The sequence below is a fragment of the Vipera ursinii genome (genome assembly GCF_947247035.1).
Source record: "Vipera ursinii genome assembly, chromosome: 3".
NCBI classification, from domain to species: domain Eukaryota; kingdom Metazoa; phylum Chordata; class Lepidosauria; order Squamata; family Viperidae; genus Vipera; species Vipera ursinii.
The window spans coordinates 29,087,256-29,109,300 of record NC_139516.1 but is presented as its reverse complement, the minus strand read 5'-3'; the positions used below and the strand labels follow the sequence as shown (position 1 = coordinate 29,109,300).

The 22,045-nt window shown below is 37.7% G+C and overlaps 1 protein-coding gene across 7 annotated transcripts in view; it reads right to left on the bottom strand.

Annotated features, from left to right (window-relative positions):
• The window catches only part of EPB41L1 (erythrocyte membrane protein band 4.1 like 1), a 193,665-nt gene that overhangs the window by 148,809 nt on the left and 22,811 nt on the right, over nt 1-22,045 (bottom strand). The gene's annotated exons all lie outside the window — the stretch shown is intronic.

Genomic DNA, 22,045 nt, shown 5'->3' with positions numbered 1-22,045 from the left:
TACGGGGTCTTCCCTGGTGCAAGAGACCTCATTGCAAGCTTTGCTTCCTCCTGCATCTCCCCCGGCATTGACGCTTAAGGATTTACAAGACGCTCTTGGAAAGCATGCACAATTGATGTCTAATATGATGGATGAAAAGTTGAAAAAGCTGGAGGAGAAAATGGAGGAGAAATTGGAGAAATTGGAGAAGAAGATAGAAGAGAAGCTGAGAGCAATGAGGGTGGACATTTTGTCTAAGGTTGAATCCGTAGCTGAATGTGTGCTACAGCTGGATATAAAAGTGGAGGATCTCAGTCAAAAGAACTCTATATTAGAAGCAAAGGTATTAGAAAATGAAAATATAAGGGATAAAATGGACGAAGAATTGAGCCTTGTTCAGTATAATCAGATGCAGTATGCTATTAGAATTAGGGGTTTAAAGGAGAATGGTAAAGAAGATTTAAAGCAGCTGATTTCTGAGGCTCTGGAAGGGGTACTGGGCCAGTCAGCATCTGAAATTGAGGGAAATATGGACAAAGTTTTTCGTGTAAATTCATGGATTGCAAGACAGAGGAAGTTACCCAGAGATGTGGTGGTCTATTTTACAAAGAGAGTAATGAGAGATGAAGTTATTCAAGCTGCTTATGATACTAATTTGGTAGTGGCTGAGCAAGAAGTTTTGGTTTTAAAAGAGATCCCTCCGAAGATCCTAAGGAGAAGGAAAGATTTTGCATTTCTGTTACAGGAACTTAAGAAACGTGATATTAAGTTTAGATGGGAGATTCCAGTTGGATTGGTGGCGACGTATGAAGGTAAAAGACATTGTTTGGTTACTGTGGCTCAGGCACGTGATTTTTATAGTAATGTGTTAAAAGCAACCCCCCTATCATTTTTGGAAGCTGCAAAAGGATACGGTGGGGGAAAGCCTCAAGACGTTACAGATAGACAGAGGACAATGGTGTTGGAGGGGATCAAGTCACAGTTTCATCGGTTGCTGCAGGAGGCCAGAAGATGACGCGTGCCGCCATAAGAAGAGTGAGACGAGAGCAAGAGCAAGATCAGCAGAAAGTTATGGAATCTCCAAAGCGTGCTTACAGTGAAGATGTGAGAGAGGAGCGGTCTAAAGAAGTTTTGGGGGTCATGACAGAGGTGCTCCAAAAGTTTTGGGGCGTTAAGATTGCTGATTAATTTTTAGATTAGAATGTCAATGGAGTAAAATTATTATAGAGGAGAAAGAAGTTTTTTTTCTTTTTTTTATTTTTGTTAATATTTTACACAATTTAAGATTGCTTGCTAGAAAAGTATATTAGGGTAATGGACTTAAAGTATGTGTTGAACTAAGAATGGGTATGTAAGCTCCTAATTAACAACAAGTTGTCTTAGAGATTGCCTAAATCTTTTTTTTATATATTCTTTGTATTTGAACTTTTATTTGAACTTAAGGATGATCTGGAACTGCGAGACATTTGGCAGGATACATGCAAGAACTATTTTTGATCGTAGTTTAGTTTGGTTGGAGATTATTAAGATTAACAGAGATAGGCGCTTTTGGCGTGTAACTGAGAATTTGTTTGGAAATTAGAGAAAGGTGGGAGAATGCAAATAGCAGGTGAAAGTTTTTTTTTGTTTTCTTTTTTCTTTTTTCTTTTTTGAAATTAATATGAATAAGGACTGGGATTAAGAAAATTTATTTTGAGTAAAGCTCTTTTTCTGTTTTCCTCTTTTTTTTTCTCTACTTTATTTGTAATGTTAATATTGTTTGTATTCATTTTATATGAGCTAGAGAGAGATAGAATTTATAGTTTATTGTTGATAACATAGGGGTGTTTATGTTTGTTTTTTGATTTTATGCCCTGTATTTAGCTCTGGGAAGTTGGGGGGGGAGGGAGTGGGGGAGAGGGATAGGGAGGGTTGGATAGGGGTGGGGGAGGGGGGGATTAAAGTTAAAATGTATTGTAAAACTTTTTAAATAAAAAAAATATGTTTACATAAATTCTACAAACACTCTTCTGTCCCCCCCCAAATGTTCTCTCTACCAGTATTAATATTTAACAGATCTCCAGCAATTTGTTCTTTTAAATGATGTCCCTAAAGAACGCATTAGAGAAAAGACGCTGCCCTCCTTTTCAAATTAATTGAGAAAAACTGCTGTAGTATTGTTCTAGTTTGCATGTAGCAGCCTGAAGTTGTATACAAAGAAATGGATGCGTGGAATTCAGATTTTAAAAAACGCAATATGGCTCGGCTGGCTATTTTTATCTACCCCAATGCTAAAAAATGAAATGCTTCACAATTCTAGATGAATGCTAATTGAACTTAGTACCCCTATCATAGAGACAAAATGTTATCTTGCTTTATAATTGAGGAACACAGCTGTAGAAAAATAACTGTCACAGAATGCAATTCCAGCCTGCGCCAAAAGAGCCCTCCCTCTCATCCTTTCTAACATTCACAGCTGGATTACAGAATGCAGAATGGAGAAAGAATTCACACAAAATGGTTTTTGTTCTTCCCTCCCAATATTCCTTGAGTATGCTCTCCTGTGGACAAAAGCAGCATGAAAACCAGGCAATTACGAATATGGTTAGCAGCAACTTGAAGAAGGAAGGATTCCCTTAATATCACAGTTGTAGAAAATCATGTTCACAATTATTATAAGCTAATTCGCATCTAAATTTACTATTGCAAATAAATGCTTTTAAAATATATTCTGCATATTAATTCTGGATTTTTCAAAAATATTCTTTACCACAAGCAGACTCAATATCATTAAGAGTTGCTGAAGTCTTTAGAGGGAGTTGCATTAGAAATAAAACATTATAGTAGGCCTTCTCCCCACCTCTTTCTTAATGGAGTTTTGACTCTCTCAAAGATTCAGTGGAAGTTATTTGATGCAACCTTTCCTCTCCAGAGAGGATGAAAGAAATGTTAACAGAAACAATATCAATTGTGTATTGGAATGGCAACTTCCAAAAATTCCATTCTAACTGAAAATTCCAGACAATGCATTACCCAACACATGTAGAGGAGACTAGATTTGGAAGGGAGCATTGTCCAAGGTTGAGGTGAGCTTTGTGCTATCATCTTCTTATAACTATAATTAAATAAGATATCAGTCCTGAATCACTGAACCACAAAGCAAGGCTGGCACAGTGAAGCATTAAAAAAATCAGAACAAGAAAAAACATCATTCAGATTGAATTTTGATATCACATTAAGCCAGAGTTACATTTTTAAGCCATTTAGTTTTCACTTAGTCTGGATGTGTGAACTCAGAAATTCTACTTGGTAAAATATGATTTATGGTTTACTATGCTGCATGATCACTGCTAAATTAAGTTTATTCAGTAGAGTGGCTATAACAAATGATGTATGAATTTCCAGCCCCAGGCATCTGGTATATACTGTGATGATAAAACATGTGCAAAAATGTCATGACACAAACCACAGCCTTTCATATTTGCATGATGCACATCTTGTCACTTATGCTTACGCCCCCTGCCACAGACATCATCATAAAATGGTAAATAAAAGGGTTTCTGCATATTTAATAGCATTAGGACTGAAAGGGATTAGAAAGAAAGCCATGGCTGAAATACTGAGGGTCAGAAGCAGGTCTAGTTCCTTGTTTACAAATGTTGTCCTTTGTATATTGATGAAAGAGCTCATGCATTTTGTGATGCAAACACATTTAAAGCAATTGTCCTCCCCTTTCATGGAGAAAATCTAAAAACTGACAACAACTTGATGCCACATAATCTATCTATTCCCCCCCTTAGGCACTCTCTGAATACAGGGACTTCAATTTATTTATATTTAAATTTATATTTAAATTTCTCCAGATTTCTCCAGCCAGCATTGCTATTATTGAGAATTAGACAATTGAAGTCCACACAGCTGGAAGATGAAAAAATTGAGAAAAGGTTTACACATAGTCTTCTTATGATTTGAGTATAAATAGATTGCACCTATATAAAACCTAGGTGATCAAACCGGTCAGTCCTAGAGGAGATCAACCCTGACTGATCTTTAGAAGGCCAGATCTTGGATTACTTGTTGTATCTTTTATATGTATTTTGGTTCCTAGATGTAAATAAATACCCACAGGTTGCCAGTAGTAGTTTTCAAATACTTTGGCCACCTAATGAGAAGGAAGGACTCACTGGAGAAGAGCCTAATGCTGGGAAAGATTGAGGGCAAGAGAAGAAGGGGAAGACAGAGAATGAGGTGGCTGGATGGAATCACTGAAGCAGTAGGCGTGAGCTTAAATGGACTCCAGAAGATGGTAGAGGACAGGAAGTCCTGGAGGAACATTGTCCATAGGTTCGCGATGGGTTGGACATGACTTCGCAGCTAACAACAACAACAATATAAAACCTGAATGAGAGACCTTAGTCTTAAACCCAAATTCTTACTTATTCAGGCTGGGACTAGAGTTTTTAAGATGTGCTATCTCAGCAAAATCAATTTGATACTGTATGACTGAACACTCCAGAAAGATGGTTTCAAAGTCCCTTTGGCAGTGCAGATGTTATGCCTAGAGATAATACTGAGTAAAAATTTAATCCAAATGTTGCAGTGTTTTTTTAACTTCATTGTAATGGCTGGTTTTAAAAAATGTTAAACACCAGGTACAGGAAAACTACTACTGGCAACCTGTGGGTATTTATTTACATCTAGGAACCAAAATACATATAAAAGATACAACAAGTAATCCAAGATCAAAAGAAAATAAGCAAAAAAACAAAAAGTAGGCTCCATAATTGCCCTGTCCCCAGGTTGTTGTTCTTGTTATTCTGTCAGGCCTTCAATAATTTCCTGAACAATATACAGATGTCCTGGAGATATAAAACTCTGCATCAGAGTATATCACTCCCCAAATATTCTTCTCTTATACTATGCAGTCATAAAGCTTAACTGTGTATGTTCCTTTTGTTTTTGTTTTTCATTAATAACTGGAAGTATTACCAGGAAGTGAGGCTACTATAGAATAAACACTGGAAGAAATGATGACTAACAGCTGTTCTACCTAACTCAACTTCTAAATGTTTCTAAGACTTTGGTAGCAATGTATACCATCAGAGAAGCAGACAATAACCAGCAAGGGGAGGATTTTTAAGAATGTGAACTAGAAAGTTTTATCTGGTTAAAATGATGTCTCATTGATTAATTCAAATTTAAGTCAATGCATTTTTGCTTCAGTTACCCTGCCAACAACAATAGTTACTGAAGAAATTTTAAACTAAGATATGTATGTAAAGTTATTTCAATGGTCAAAACTCACGGCATATGCAGGTAACCCTTGACTTACAACAGTTTATTTAGTGATTGTTCGAAGTTAACAAGGGCACTGGAAAAAGTGACATGACCATTTTTCACAGTTAGAACAATTGCACTGTCCCTAGGGTCATGTGATCAAATTTCAGATGCTTGGCAACTCATATTTATGACGGTTGCAGGGTCATATGATCACCTTTCGCAACCTTTTGACAAGCAAACTTAAGTGGGGAAGTCAGATTCATTGAACAACCATGTTACTAATTTAACAACTACAGTGATTCACTTAACAACTATAGCAAGAAAAGTCATAAAACGGGGCAAAACTCACTTAACCAAAAGTTTCACTTAGCAACAGAAATTTTGGGCTCAATTGTGAGCTGAAGACTACCTATATTATTTTTGTTTGAAATGTAATATTGTAAGGCTCATTTTGAATTGTGGGATAACTATTCTGGCTGAAGTCATGCTTTGCTTTCAAGTAGAGGTAATCTCCTCCATTTTACCCACAAATGATAAATTGGAAAGCTTAAACAATGTCAAAAGAAAACAGCATAGACCCATGGCACCACTCTATCCCAATTTTGCCTATGATACGCATCAAACCTCTTCCCTGCCTTTTTGTTTTAGAAAATAGGAAAGTGACATGCTGCAAAGCAAAGCAAGGCACCACCCTCTCAAATCATCTTTATCCATAGAATGCATTTTGAACCCATTTTGGCTAGACTAGGTTTTTTGTTTTGTTTTGTTTTGTTGTTTTGTAACAAGCCGTGCCAAAGAATCATTTTGTAAATAGCTACCGTAATTATCCTAACTCACCTCAAACTTTCAAAATTTCAAATGCACCTCATGGAAAAAAGTTACCCTAACTTGATACTTTATTTTCTGAAAATAAAGAAATTGATTAAGAAACAGGACATCAGATACAGAAATGAATTTAAAATATAAGAAATCTTAACCCATCCTTGAAACATACAAGGTTCTTTTTTTCAGCATGTAATTCAACATGTACAGTAATGAGAAAGCAAGGCTGCATTTTTTAAAGAGGAGCTTATTTAAAATTGTAACTTCTAAGGAACTGGGAGAGTCATCTCTGATGAAATGGGTGGCACATGAATTTAATAATTAAACTATAACTTCATTGAATTTATTTAAAATAATAGTTTGGGTGGGGATAGAGATAAATCGAGAGGGACGCGGTGGCTCAGTGGGTTAGGACGCTGAGCTTGTCGATCAGAAGATCGGCAGTTTGGCGGGTCGAATTCCGAGTGCTGCGTAACAGAGTAAGCGCCTGTTACTCGTCCCAGCTTCTGCCAACCTAGCAGTTCGAAAGCACGTAAAAATGCAAGTAGAAAAATAGGGACCACTACGGTGGGAAGGTAACAGCGTTCCGTGTGCCTTTGGCGTCTAGTCATTCCGGCCACATGACCACGGAGATGTCCTCGGACAAGCGCTGGCTCTTCAGCTTTGAAACGGAGATGAGCACCGGCCCCTAGAGTCGGAAACGACTAGCACGCATGTGCGGGGGAACCTTTACCTTTACCTAGAGATAAATCAGCTTTTCTTACTTCATATACCAGCATGAAATTGTTTTCATTGTGTGGCTTTATTTTATTTTATTGGATTATAAAAGCAATTACTATTGCTAGCACTGTCAATTAGTGAAGCTACTGTTTTCATAAAATTATGTCTTATTTTGGAAATAGGAAAATAGAAAAGATTTACACCAGAGAGTTTCTGAAAAGGCTTTTAGGAAACTTTCATCAAAGAAATCTCGTTGATGAAAATTGTACAGTGAATATTTATAGGTAGTGAGATTTCACATAGAGTGTCATCACAGGTACTTAAAATGAAGAAGCTGCGGGAGCTCAAGTTATATGATCAAGTTTCAGCTCAGAAAAATGACCACAGTGCCAAGGAACTTCATTAGAGCAGAGAAGGGGAAAATGTGGCCTTGTAAATGTTGCAGAATTAGCTTTTACTACTATTAGTCATGTCAGCTGGAACTGTTGAAAGTACTTGCAATTCAGCAAATCTGGACTGCCACAGGCCCTGCCTAATATGTCTACATCTCTGGCAGATGTCCAGTTGGGCAAACCAGCCAATTCATTAATAAGCCTTGAGCTTGGTCCTGGGAGAAACCCAGTATAATTTTCTTCCTCCCACCCTACCATTTGAGATGTGGAGAAGTTCTTTTTTCACTCAGCAGAAGATTATATATTAATCATAAATCTCTGACAAAAAGGGGCAAGGAAAGGGAGAGGGAGGGACAGTGAGAAAAACAGGTTGCCATAATCCTATTACAGATTCAGTGCAGCTTATTCTGCAAAGACCACTTTGCTGCTGCTAATAAAGCACAGTTGTCTGGGTATCCAAGGCAACCAAGTCTCTTCATGTATTAGGAACTGCCATTGGCTTTTCTCTCCCCACTCTTTTGAGTTAAATCCCTTTAGCTCTGACTTTGCCAGCATGGAGTTAGATAACAAAATGAACCTGGTTATTGCCATCAACAGATAATACTGGTGGTAAAAAAAATGTAGCCAGGCTTTATTCATTCAAAGCATTTTGCAACCCTGCCCATCAAAAGGGTTCACGCAGGCTGTGATGATGTCTGCCACTGCCGCTTTAAGGCAGATCTACACCACTTTCTGCAGCCTTTAATAGTGTATGCATCTGATAAGGTGGTGTTGCCATTTACCTTGCTGTTTGTCAGTTTTTTTTAAAAAGCAGGGTTTGATTCTCCTTATGACAGAAAATGGTAGTCCTCAACTTACAACCATAATTGAGCCCAAAGTTTATGTTGCTGAGACATTTGTTAAATGAGTTTTGCCCCATTTTACAATCTTTCTTGCCACAGTTGTTAAGTGAATCATTGCAATTGTTAGTAACACAGTTGTTGAGTCTGGTTTACCCAAGAGCAACAATGATTAGGGGACTGGAGGCTAAAACATATAAAGAACTGTTGCTGAAATCAGATATGTCTAGATGAGGGGTGACATGATAGCAGTGTTCCAATATCTCAGGGGTTGCCCCAAAGAAGAGAGAGTCAAGCTATTCTCCAAAGTGCCAGAAGGCAGGACAAGAAGCAATGGATGGAAACTAATCAAAGAGAGAAGCAACCTAGAACTAAGGAGACACTTCCTGACAGTTAGAACAATTAATCAGTGAAACAACCTGCCTCCAGAAGTGGTGAATGCTCCAGCACTAGAAGTTTTTAAGAAGAGACTGGACAGCCATTTGTCTGGAATGGTATAGGGCAGGGCTTTTCAACCAGTGGTATGCATACACCTGTGCCACATGGCAGGTGGTATGCAACTGCTAGCCAAGTGTAGCGGGAGAGGGGAATGAGGTGAAATGACCCAAGCCTGAGGGAGAGGCAGCTGCAGAACTGTCCGGGCTCAGCAGAAGCCAGCAGGGCTCCAGCTGATTGGCTCCAGCTGATTAGTGCTTCCGAAAGCAGCTGGAGGTGAACTGAAGAAAAAAAGGGGGGGAGGACAAGAGATACTATAAAAAGAGGTGGTTTGGGCGAGAAAAGGGGAAAAAAGACAACAGGGGAAGGAAGGAAGGAAGGAAGGAAGGAAGGAAGGAAGGAAGGAAGGAAGGAAGGAAGGAAGGAAGGAAGGAAGGAAGGAAACAGGGACAGAGAAGAAGAAGCAGCAGCTGTTGCTGGAAGAAAAGGTCCCCTGGTTTGTTTTCTCCAGCCAGGAGAATGCAATCAGTGCTGATGAAATGAAAAGCCGGCATGTCAGAAAGAAGGTGGGTTTATTTAGTTCTGGATCAGCTGGAAGCTTGATTGGGTTACCATAAGGATTTCTTTTTTACAGCGTTTTGTAATTCAGAGGCTCCTTTGTGTGCTTTGGTTATTGGAATATTATAGTCTGTATTTTAGGCTAGCAATCACTCCAAAGTGTTGACTTCCATAGGTTTAATCCCTTTAGACAAATGTAATTAGTTTATCTTGAGTTTATGACTTTTAGAAAGTTCTCTTTGAAGGTAAAGAGGCTTAATTTAAGGCTAAAGATTTTTTTGCAATTGCCGGAGCTTCAGTCTTGGATTGCAACATTATGACATGTGACACACCTGAGAAAACCCCCCAGAGTTTATGTGGGTTTTTTTGTAAGCCTTTTTTGCTTTGCACTTGATTCCTGTGTCTTTAAGGGTACAGGGAAGGGGTTGGAGTGTGTGTGCATTCTTACTACACTGTGGAAGCTCAGAAGGAGAGAGGATGAAGGGCTGACCAGCTAGCTCAGGGGTCTACAAACTTAGCAATTTTAAGACCTGTGGATTTCAACTCCCAGAATTCCTCATCCAGCCATGGTAGCTGAGGAATTCTGGGGGTTGAAGTCCACAGGTCTTAAAAGTGCCAAAGACCCCTGAGCTAGCTGATAGTGGTGCATATAAAGAAACATGGATAAATTCATCATACATTCATCAGTGTAAAGGGAAAGTGATTCAGCAAAGGAACAGCCACCAAAAAAAATAAAACTGGTACTTTTTTCCTTTTTTTCTACAGTTTGTAATATTTTATTAGATTATAGAATAAAATACAAAAGTACAAAAGCAAATAGTAGGACACAGTGGGGAGGAAAAAGGGGGGGAAAGTGAGGGGGAGAAGGGAAAAAGAACAGACTTCCTCTGTTGCAGTAGAAGGAAGCATTAACACTGAACCTCAACTTTTTACTTTTCCATAATATTATAAACTAGCGATTTCTATAACAAATGAATCTAATCAGTAAAACCCAAAATCCCCCCCCTTTTTTTGACATCAAGTTTTTGACACCTTGCTAAGCACTGGTGGTACTCAAATATTGTCATGCCCTAAAAGTAGTACCATCTGTGAAAAGGTTGAAAAGCCCTGATCTAAATTTGAAGGATGGAAGGAGGGATTACCGGTAGTTTCCATAATATATAAAAAGACTGTACATATTTGTTTTAATACTACCTTTCATCTCTGCTTTGTTAGTGACTACTCATTCAGAATAAAGCATGTCATTTGGAAAGAGGTGAAGGATTCAGACAACTGTCCATCCTGTTTCTGACTGAGATTAGATTTGCTCAGCTTGAGGTAAAAAAACTTTATCAAACCAATTTAATGGCATCATAGCACATGTTACTATGGAAAAGGTTGATTCTACCAACAATATTATCATTCTTCATGGGTTCAACCTTGTAGTAGCTATGTAATGAGAATAATGGATACAGTAGACTGTCTGCTCTTACAACTGGTATCTTAGTTATACTTCACAAATAAATAATATGCAGCAGAGTAGTTGAAATTGATTGCAGTTCTGAGACAGGCATCCAATGGAAGGAATTGCTATTGTTCAGAAATAGAACATGGTTTTCAGAATCAATATATTATAAATATATCTTGCCTGAAAGGTAAAGAGCTGTTGCTGTTTGTCATGGCTAAAGAGACCAATGGTCTGATCCAATATAAGGCAGCTTATTTCCTTCTTAAGATACACTAAAAGATCTGGAACTAGTTAGCCATAATCCCTATAGATTAGTGTTTTTCAACCTTGCAAACTTGAAGGTGTGTGGACCAGGGAATTCTGGGAATTGAAGTCCACACATCTTCAAGCTGCCAAAGTTGAGAAACTACTCAGTTTTATGTATAAATATTGTTCCACAAGTGCGGTGGAGTCTTTTTAGCACAACAGTCTTTGTGGTGTCTAGTGCTATTTGCTGTAATATATAGCGGCACAGTTAGGGCTGATCTTTGTCCTTGAAATCCAAACCCTCAAAACTCAGATAGCATTGGGTAATGGGAATATCAACAGGTCAGGTCAGCATCAGACGTTTATCCCAAGACAGTCATGTTTGTCACTGGTTAAGAATATATTGATACCTGTCTTAAAGGGAACCCAAGGTACATAGCAGTACCACTGATAGTCTAGGAAGCACACTGCATTCCTCTGGAGTGATAGGATTGAGATGAGAAATGTGTTTGGAAGACAACATATTATTATTCCTCTAAACTGAACAAAGCGAATTATTTCTGGTTTTTCTGTTCTGGATTCCAGAGATATGCAATGGTTGCAATTTCTAAGATTTTTAGAAACCATAATAATATATTTGGCAATCTAGTCGCTGTGCATTAACTAATTTGCATGTGTGATTTTGGTTTTGTTGTAGTTCCTAGTAACAAAAAACAAAACATTTCTTTCTCTTCTCCCTTTGCTCCTGGAATGCAAACAAGTTATTCTAGTGACAAAAACTGTTTTCATAATACTAAAGCATAATTTAGTGTAGGTTAGGTTCTGCAGCCTAATCTTAAACTAAGAATTCAAAAGAGCTATATTTCTTCTTGTGGGGTACAGAACAGAGGAAAAGAATCTACAAACAGAAAATAAAATACAGAGAGAATGGATTCCCTCACAACACAGAGGCTTTCTGATCTGGTCTTGCTCATAGTTTGCTTCAATTCTGCCCACCCACTGATCCACAGTTCTCAGAAAATACAGCTCTCAACTGAAATGTGTCAAACCCTGAAGTAGAGCAATGTGGATATTTCACATAGGACCAAGCAGCACTTCAGGTTTTTGAACTTTAACCTTCCATATAGCTGAGAAGACAATTTCACCAAAATTAGTTTTCAGTTTCTAGAATTCTTGGCTTGTTATTTATGAACTAGAAAATTATTTACAATTCTATGAGCCAGCTACTGCCCATAACTTTTTTTTATTAAAAGCTATATTTCCTCAGATATTCTGTTCAATAACTTTGCACTAAATCAGTCTACCCAGCTAGAACTCAATGAGCTGGACTGTGCACAAAGAAATAAAACCCAGTATTTTAACAGTGAAGTGTGGCAAAATTAGACTTATTTTGTGTCTCCTATGCCAGGTTGATTTTTTTTAAGTTCTTGTCAGGGATACATTCCAGCTGAAAAAATAGCAAGAAAATGGCAAAGCATAGTTTATGTAGCCAGAATGTAAATTATGCCTCTGGTTACTTCCTAACCAGAAAACACATGTACCATGTTCTGCTTCTATCCTACCACATATTATCACTTCTCTCATTCTGAACCTGTTTCCTAGAAGAACAATAAATATGCATTATTCTCAGAAATGTAGCCACAAATGACACTGGAAAGAATACTTGTAAGAAATATGCCCAATTCATCCTTCCATTTAAAAAATGGACTTACTGATTGTCTGCACCAAAGTCTTTAATTTGCCCAGGTGCATGCTAATCACATACTATAAAAGTCAAGTAAAAAGTATAGTCACACACATACAAAGAGATCAAGAACTTAACAACCACATTCCCAGGCAACAGGTTTTGTTTCAAATCAATGCTAGTCTTCTTGAGTATAAATGACATTAGCTTTTAAATGTATAAATAGTTAAAGATGTTGAATTTGTCACTGAAGAGCTGATAGCCCAGGTTCAAGACCCGATTGGCACATGAAGGTTGAGCTCCTATTACTTACCCCAGCTCTTACAAACCTAGCAGTTTGAAAGCATGCAAGTGCGAGTAGATAAATAAATGCCACTTCGGTGGGAAGGTAACAGCGTTCCGTGCATCTTGGCATATAGTCAAGTTGGCCACATGCCCATGGAAATGCCTTTGAACTCCCTTGACTAAGAAATGGAGATGAGCACTGCCTCCTGGAGACGGACATGACTGGAAGGGGAAACCTTCACCTTTACAGTATCAAAATTGAGCTGAACTTGAAATTTGACTACATGCTAATCTATTTTAATTATGTTCTCACCAATCTCAACTTTCTACTGCCTGAATGCCAAAGAGTTCTCCAACTTATCCCATTACTCAATAAACAATGATCCAGTTAAGAGGAAAGGGAAAAATGAATTAGGACCCCACTGCTACAGATACGGAGATTTAAATATTTTCTGATGCACTGTCTTCCTAAACTAACCTGTTTTCCTTGCTATTTATTTAGTGTGAAATTCTGCTTTCCATAGAAGAGCAGAAAATAATTAAGAAGGTAGGTACACCTTTTATTCTAGTTTTAATGCAAGTCATATAAAAGAGCAAAGAAGAAGACATATCAAAGAAGAGAAGCAGCGGGAATCAGAGTCACACCTCCACTAGCTCACCCAATTTATCTTTAGGAGTAGAAAGTCACTCAACAGCACAATTTATCTTGGTATATTTAAGAACCCATAGAAAATATCTCATACACACGAGGAAAAAAATATCTCCGGGGTAGAGCACATCATTAAACAATTAAAACAGGTGGGAATGAAATGGAATTAAAATGAAACTGTAGAGAAACAGAATGTACTTCATTCCCAACCTTTATTGGGAGGAAAGAGGAAAAATACTGAAAGTGAACAACATAAGTATTCACATATAAATAATGTGTATTTGCCACCAGGTGTTTAAACTGTTAAGTCCCACTCCCAGCACATTTACCCCAGCATAACCCACCTATGGTGAACCAAAAATCACTGTGAAAAAGAAATGTGCTGTGAAGAAAACATTAACCACAAAGGAGTATATCAAAACTACAGAAAGAAAAATGCAAAGAAAATGTATTAAGTTATATATTTGTTGTGACTTTGAATCACCCAGTAACTATAATGTGCAATATACTTCTAGATATATATAATTCAAATTAGAAATAGTTAGTTAATACAAAAGAATACAACATGCAATAATGAAGAACAGCAGCAACAGAATGATATGATACATATAGAGTAGCTGACTTCAATCAATTGGTCAGCCATCTGACACAACTGCAGAAAAGCCGATTTGTGTTGGGCTGCATCATGAAAGATATAGTTTGCAAATCACTGGACATAAAACTCCTACTTTATTTTTCACTGGTCAGAACCTATAGTACCACTGATTATTATGTCCAGTTCTGGGCACCATATTTCAAGAATGATTCAGAAAAACTGGGAGAGGTTCAAAGAGGCAATGAGTATGACCAGAGAACTAGAAATTAAATTCTGCATAGAGAGAGGGAAGAAACTAGGAACGTTTAGCCTTGAAAAGATGGGAACGTGACCGTGGTCTTCAAATACCTGAAGGAGTAGCACACAGAAGAAGATAAAGAGCTGTCATGCATGGCAGAGAACACTGAATGATGATTTTAATAACAGAAAGGAAAACTGTGACTGCATGTTAGAAAACTCTTTCTAAATATAAGAGCAGTTTGACAATGGAACCAATTATCAAGCAAGGTGAAAGGCTCCCTTTCAGTGGATATGGTTAGTCAACGGATAGACAGCCACCTGACAGGGATGTTTTAATTTGGACTCCTGCACTGATCCTTTCTTAGGATCTTGCGGAAGAACAGGGTAGAACAACAGCTAATGACCCTCTTTTACCGGTCTACTATAGAGAGCGTCCTCTCGTATGGTATTGTGGTTTGGTATGCTGGTCTGACAGCCGCGGACAGGAAAGTATTACAGAGGGTAGTGAGCACAGCACAAGACATTGTGGGCTGTTCCCTGAGACCACTGGATGACATCGCCAGGGCTCGTTGCCTTGGAAGAGTGAGGAAGATTCTCAGGGATGACTCACACCCTGGACGGTATCTCTTTACTCTCCTACCATCCGGTAGGAGATATAGGAATATAGCCAGCCGTACCAACAGGCTGAAAAATAGCTTTTATCCGTGGGCTGTTTGGCTTTTAAATGGGACATAATCTTATGCAGAATTGACTTGGGAGACCGGTGTGTGGTGTAGTTGGTTCACATGGTGTGGTAGGATGGAGGGTTTGTTGTCACTGTGTGTTGGGGGGAGAGAGCACGGGGGGGAGGCTCAGTTAATCTCAATGTACACATGTTGTACTTTGACAATAAACGTTTATTTATTTATTTATTTATTTATTTATTTATTTATTTATTTATTTATTTATTTATTTAAGACCTTGATGGCTCCTTTCAGCTACGATTCTATGAATAAGGGCACAATAAGAACATAGAAGCAGCAAAATAAACACAAATAAAATAGTATAGGTACCTCTTAAAATGTTGGACTAATAAGGAGAGCTCTTCTTCTGTTATCAAATGGATTATTAGAGATGCCACTAAGTAACACTATTTTGGGCACCATCAGTGAAAATGTCCTCTCTCTTCTATGCACGTCACTTATTTTATGGTGATAATGTTCCCCAAACTGGCACCTTCAAAATATGTTATTATGCCTATGACTCACTGAGCATAGCCAAAGGCTGAAAGTTTTCTATTAAGTTCTCCACAGGTTTCACAAATGAAAAACCCCTCCAAAATATGTATTGGAAACATCAACAGCTTCAAAAGTGTCCAGGGTTTAATTCCATTAACAGAGACCCAGTTTAAATAGCTCCACTCTCAACATTCTGAACATTTATAAAAAGCAGACTTCCCAGAATGAATGAGCACCACGTTTACCACTATGTTAAATGAGCATATTCTATTAAACTAGATGCCATAACAATAGAATTGGACAGCAACCAAAAGCGTTCTAAGCATATGTGTCAATTCTGATCATTGAGAAACTAAGAAAGGACTGTATTTGTTGTATAATTCTAAAGATGCCACTGGAAAAGAAAGAAAGATAGGCATTGCTGTTCAACAAGCAGTCAGCTAAAGGAATAGTTAATACTATGTGTGATGCTTGTTTCTTCAGGGAAGTGATTTTTACTTACACTGATGGTTAGTTCCCTTTTTGTTTTTGCTGAAATAGTTAACATTTCTTAGCCAAACCTATTTATTTTGGCAATGAAATGGAGAAGCTGTTAAATGCTGTGTCCAGCACTAAATAACCAACCAGCTGCTGTAAAATAAATGAAGAATTATATTGCTTATAACAGACATGTCAAACACAAGGCCCGGGGGCCGGATTCGGCCCGCGAAGTGGTTTCATGTGGCCCGCGAAGCCATCCTGGAAACAGTGAGGGAACGGCCCCCACTACCTTGGCCCTGGCCCAGGGACCCTCGTTCTGCCAGAGACCCTCAGATCTGTCCCACTCCTGCCCAGGCCCCCATAGGCACCCTTGATGCAAACGATGTAGAGCTGGCCACGCCCACCCAGTAGGCCTTACGCATTCTAGCCACACCCACCCTGGCCATACCCACCCGGCCCCCTCAGGGCAACCGCAATGCTGATGCGGCCCTCAATGAAATTGAGTTTGACACCCCTGGCTTATAATAACATTTTTTTAAAGCTAGTGGAGAGAAGCATTGGTTCCTTTAGCCTAGGATTAAAGTAGATTAAAGAAGCTCTTAAGAAAAGTACATATTTTGTAACTTGGAAATCAGAATGATTTGATATTTAAGCAGGATAGGCAAGTTGTGGCCTAAAACCCCATGGGGTCCCCAAGTTCTCATTTTTTGGCCCATTGAACCCTCACCTGCTCCTCCCATGAACAATGATTGCTGAAAAGTGGTGGCAAAATTTAATCCAATTTAATGTGGGAAGCAGATGAAAACTACAGTGTAAACCTTAAGACAGAACTATCACATGTGCATAAGTAACAAGACTACTTTTCCTAAAATCCTAGTGCTGCTCAGGTGAATAAAAATATTGTGTGACATTTAGCTCACCTATTTGAAGGTTAAAAAAAATCCTAATAAATCAATTAGTTTTCAAATACCAGTCAATACTTATCAGGAAAAAATAAGTAAATACAATTAAAACATTTATATAAAGTATTTTTGTGTTAATAACATTTAGCAACTTGCAACTTTCACAATAACTGAACTCATCCAAATAAATGGCAGCCAATCATCATAAAATAGTAGCAAAATAGATTAAGTCCATAGAAAATGAATCAAAAACACGGCATTTCAGTGTGCTGCAAAATAAAAGTGAAAAACATTAAACTCTGAAACCAAGAGCTTAGGAAAGAGGATTTTAATTTATATGTGAATACGGCAACAACAGATAAAGGAGAAGCTGTGAAAATGAAATTGTTTGGTATCTGATTGAAGAACAGAAAAAGCAGATGGGAGAACTATTGTGTACAGACTTTCTTCATACTCTTAACTGCAGGAATGGATTTTTTTTTCAATGCAACCCATTAAAATGTTATTTCACTTGAGATCAAAGAAAAGAAGAATGCACTGACTGAGAAGTGCATTGATCTGCAGATACCATCAGTCAATTGCAATTTTAAAAATATTAAAGATTCATTGGTATGCACTGGACAGTAATAATACATAAAATAAAGATAAAAAATGGTTGCCATGGGATTTATTTTGTAAAAAGAAACACTAAGAAACCCAGGATGGATAAATTATTTTAAAACAGTTTCTCAAAACTTGAAAATTCAGATAGTTGAAACTACCAAGGATAATAAGAAAAACAAGAACAACAAATTGAAAACTAAATTAAGAAAACAGAAGAGAATCATTTCTCTTAGACTAAAATTCCCAGGATTCCCAGCCACTCTGACCAATATATGGGGGTGGCACTTGGTTGGGGTAATACACTATCTACGATGAAAACAAAGATACAAAGACAAAATTAAGAGAAGATTTGGGGGAAAAATATGTGAATATACATCTTAGACTTTTCCAATTTTTGGAAGTGTTTAGGCCATGAATCCAATTAGATTGTCTTACCAATTACTACAGCATCCATCACCCAGGCATTGTGTAATCCTGCAATATTTCATTGGTGGAGACTAACCAGTGGGCAACAATGTTAAGTCTGTGAAAAATGCAATCTCAAAACAGATAACTTGTTATAGCTCCAAAAGTATACTACCCATCCTGAGGCTGGGGATAAAATAGTAAAACCTTAGAACCGCAGAGGCATTTTCCTGGTTTAGCCAATTTCCTTAACATTGTTCTACATCAAATCCATGTCATTCTGTGTCCTATCTAACAGAACAGAGCTCATTGTTATCCTTTGGCTAGACCAGGGGTATGACTCGTGGACTTCAACTCCCAGAATTCCTGAGTCAGCTATGCTGGGAGTTGAAGTCAGCTATGCTGGCACAAGAATACTGGAAGTTGAAGTCCATGAGTCATAAAAGAGCCGAGGTTGCCTACCCCTGGGCTAGACTAACACACTATGATAAGCCATTATTTGATTAAAAAAAATAATCTATAAAATAACTGGTCATGACTGATTCTGCACTTTATGCATGAATCCAATTTTGTCTCAGTTATCATCTTTCCCTCAATACTATGGGAGTTAATAGCTCTTTCTCCTTTACCTGGGAGAAACTTCCTTTCTAAAGAGGCAAACAGAAAAACAACTGGTCTAAGAACTAAACTGAGCTGACACTGTACTTAAAAAACATCGTGCTGTTTATTTGTAAAGCAACACTAAAGGTGGCGTCAATGGAACTTCAGCCTGAATCCCCATGGAGCTATCCAAGGTGCTACACAGAACTTAAAAGAAATTAGGTCTTGATGGTTGTTCATCAACAATAAACCACTATGGAGAGAAGGTAAATTTCAAACTTAATGCAGACCATGGTAACAAAGCAAAGCTAATATACGAAGGGATGAAGAGTGCGTAGACAAAAGTTTTATAAAAACCAATAGATTGTGGTGCTATAAGTAGCTGGATGTAACCTGTCAACTTGCTGTGTATGGATTTACTCAGATCAATCAATCACATTTGTTCATATACAATTAAATTATTCTCCTTCCACCCTCCAAAAAAAAAAACAATTCCTACATAGGTAAGCAGCAACTATCATTCCATTACAATATCTTCCAAAAACTGGAGAATTTGAATTTAGCTTACAGCTCTTGTGCATATTATAGATTGGTAAAATTTGAGATACATTAAATTACTTCAAAGTAAATTTCTTATAGGAGGCTTGTTAAAGCTTTGGAATTTTATGAGTTGGGACAAAGAAAAAATGAAAATAAATCAAGTTTTAGGACATTTTAATGGAATTTTTCAGATCAGCACTGAAACAATGAGGCTTTAAGAATTTGTTTATAAGGTATGTAACATGGGAAGAAGAGATTGTTGCATTTTAAGAGAATTGTTTATATCTGTTATGGTTAAGAGTGAAGTCAATTCTTTACATATTTCTTTTCTTTATTATTTTTATGCTATTTTTCTTTTTTAAGTTTGTATTAGTTTTTAACATTATAAATTAAAAACTAAACTTCTGATTTAGTCTGAAGCTAAATACCATGGCCTTCCAAACACCTAGTTCTATTACCAACATATTTCTTATATAACAGCAAATTAAAATATAATCACAAACATGTGTTAGGCACACACTGCACCAGGGGTGTCAAACTGCCGGCCCGTGGGCCGGACGCGTCGCAACAAAACCGTGCCCACCCCATTGCCGGCAATGGGGAAAAAACTCCAATATGTTGCGTGATGTCATGTGACGTCGTGAGTTTGACATCTCTGCACTACACCATTAAACCACTAAAGATTTTCCCTCCCAAGTCAAATCCAGTTCAATAATAAAAAAAAAATCAAGATCCTTCTACCAACACACAATAAGTCTCTAGAATTTATCTCAGGGTAAACAAAGCAAAAAGGAGTACAGGTATACATTACTTACCAATTAGCTTGTTCAGCAATCATTCTAAGTTACAAAAGTGCCGACATAAATAAGGCTATGACCAATTCCTGCATTTATGACCTTTCCAGAATCCCTAGGTCACACAATTGCCAGTCAGTACCTGTTGTCCTGTGCCTGACCTACTGTTTCTGTGCCCCCTTGAAGAGTGGAGTGTTTGGGGAGAAGATAACAAGTGTGTATTCCCCATCATATCTTTAATTACTCATCAAAAGAAATGTGAAAGCTGGGAATTTTAAGTGTGCTACCCACTCTCCACTCTCTGCCTGCTTATTTTCTTGTAATCCCTTCTTCTCCAATAACTTTGCTCTGAGGGGATTGGATTGCCTACAGAGATTCCTTTTTTTCCTTCCCCCCCATTTGTTTATTCATTTTCTTTGCTCTGCAGGGAGAGGGGGAGGAATCTCTCCTGTGTCTGACCCATTTTTTTTCTCCTGCCCTCCCCTCCCCTAAGTGGAGAGATTGGAGAAAAAGAGAGTACAAGAGAATACATGGATACACACAATGGAGAATACATGAGGAAATCCGCTTCACATTCTTTTCAATGTGTATTTCCTATTGTGTGTTTACTTACTTTCTTACAATCCCTTCCTCTTCAATGAATGTAAATGAAACATTAATTCTCTTCTTGCTAATTATCTATGCTGGGGTGATTAAAAAAGAACTATGTTTAACAGAGCTAAATATACCCAACTTACCAGCAGGTAACAAAATAAAAATCCAGATATTAATGAAATATTAGTGAAATAGCACTAATAGAAAATAACAAATAAAGGGGAACAAAAGTTACCACTCATTAGATGCAGGAAAATATTTTGCAATTTGCATTTAGACAAATACTAAGATGCAAAATAAAATAAAATCTCTCACAAAAACAATAGAAGCTATAGAATATAAGGTATCAATAGATCCAGCAACAAAAGTTGCAACATGCTGATAAATCCAGAACACAAAAAGGAAGAAAACACTGAATACAAATACTGGTAGCACAAACAATATGCCCTGAAATTGGAGCAATACAAAAAACAATGCATTGTGTTCTTCAGAAGATACTAGCAAATAACGTTTTCTTCTCAGCTATGCACCAATGTTCACCGCTGTAGGATTACATCAATATACTAAGATTATTATTACTGACAGCTTCTAATCTTAATTTCTTTTTCTAGTCAAAATCTCCAATTGCACAGTAAATAAAAAGAAGTCTCATTCCATTTGATAAGAAACACAAGCAGGAAGATGTTACTGTATCCACTGCTTGCTGTTTTAATTTTTAAGAACCCCCTAGAATCTATTTATTCAGTTTGTATACCACACAACTCCCCATCACTATGTTGAAACAAGTGACAGGTTTGTTTAAGCCTGGACTTTGCAGTACTGTTTTCTTATTTTTTAAAAGGTAATTAGAAATATTGTAGATACCCTTTGCAAAATCCAAGGAACTTGCCAGCTGGCACATAATTACTCCCAGGAAGTAGAGACTGAAGATTTAATCCACTATGTAAATACAGCCATTGCAAAATAAAACACTAATATCAATTGATTTAAAAAAAAACAATCACAGGCAAAGATCAGAAAGAACCTTTACTAGCTGAACATTAACAGAAAATAATAAGGAAGTAACCATTTTAAAACTTGAGACGCTACTAATTCCCTAGAGTTTATCAAAATTGACAACAAATCATTCAAGATCTGCTATCCCTGTGCTGTTAGAGCAGGATACTTATTTACTTATGAGAGTTTTAAAGGAAGGAATGGTAAGCATCTCACAGGCCAGCATTTCTTAATCCCATTTTTACAGTCCCTCCCCCCAATACCCTATCCAATCTCCCTGGAACCCTAAGCTTCCAATTTCCATTCCTGCCCTTCTTATGACATCACCTCATTCTATAACCTTCCAGAACGTCTGAAAACAAAGCTTGGGTTCCCAACAGGGATATATTGCTCACTTCAGTGTAACACATGTTGATGAGTCTATGTATTTCAGACATGTCAAACTCGTGATGTCATGTGACATCATGTGACATATCGGAACCTTTTCCTCATTGCTGGCAATGTGGTGGGCGTGGTTTCCTCGTGACGCATCCGACCCGTGGGCCGGCAGTTTGACACCCCTGATGTACTTAACCAAGGGAAGTGGAAGATGGCCTGAAATTTACCTCTCATTTTTCCTACCTCTCTTCAGCTGCTGAACTTAAGCAGAGCATTTAGATTTAAGAAACTGTAGGAAAAGATTAGAAGATTGAACTGAAGTGATAGCAGAAGTGATAGCAAGAAGTGGCATGGCTCTAGCTTCAATCATCTTCAGTACCAGAGAC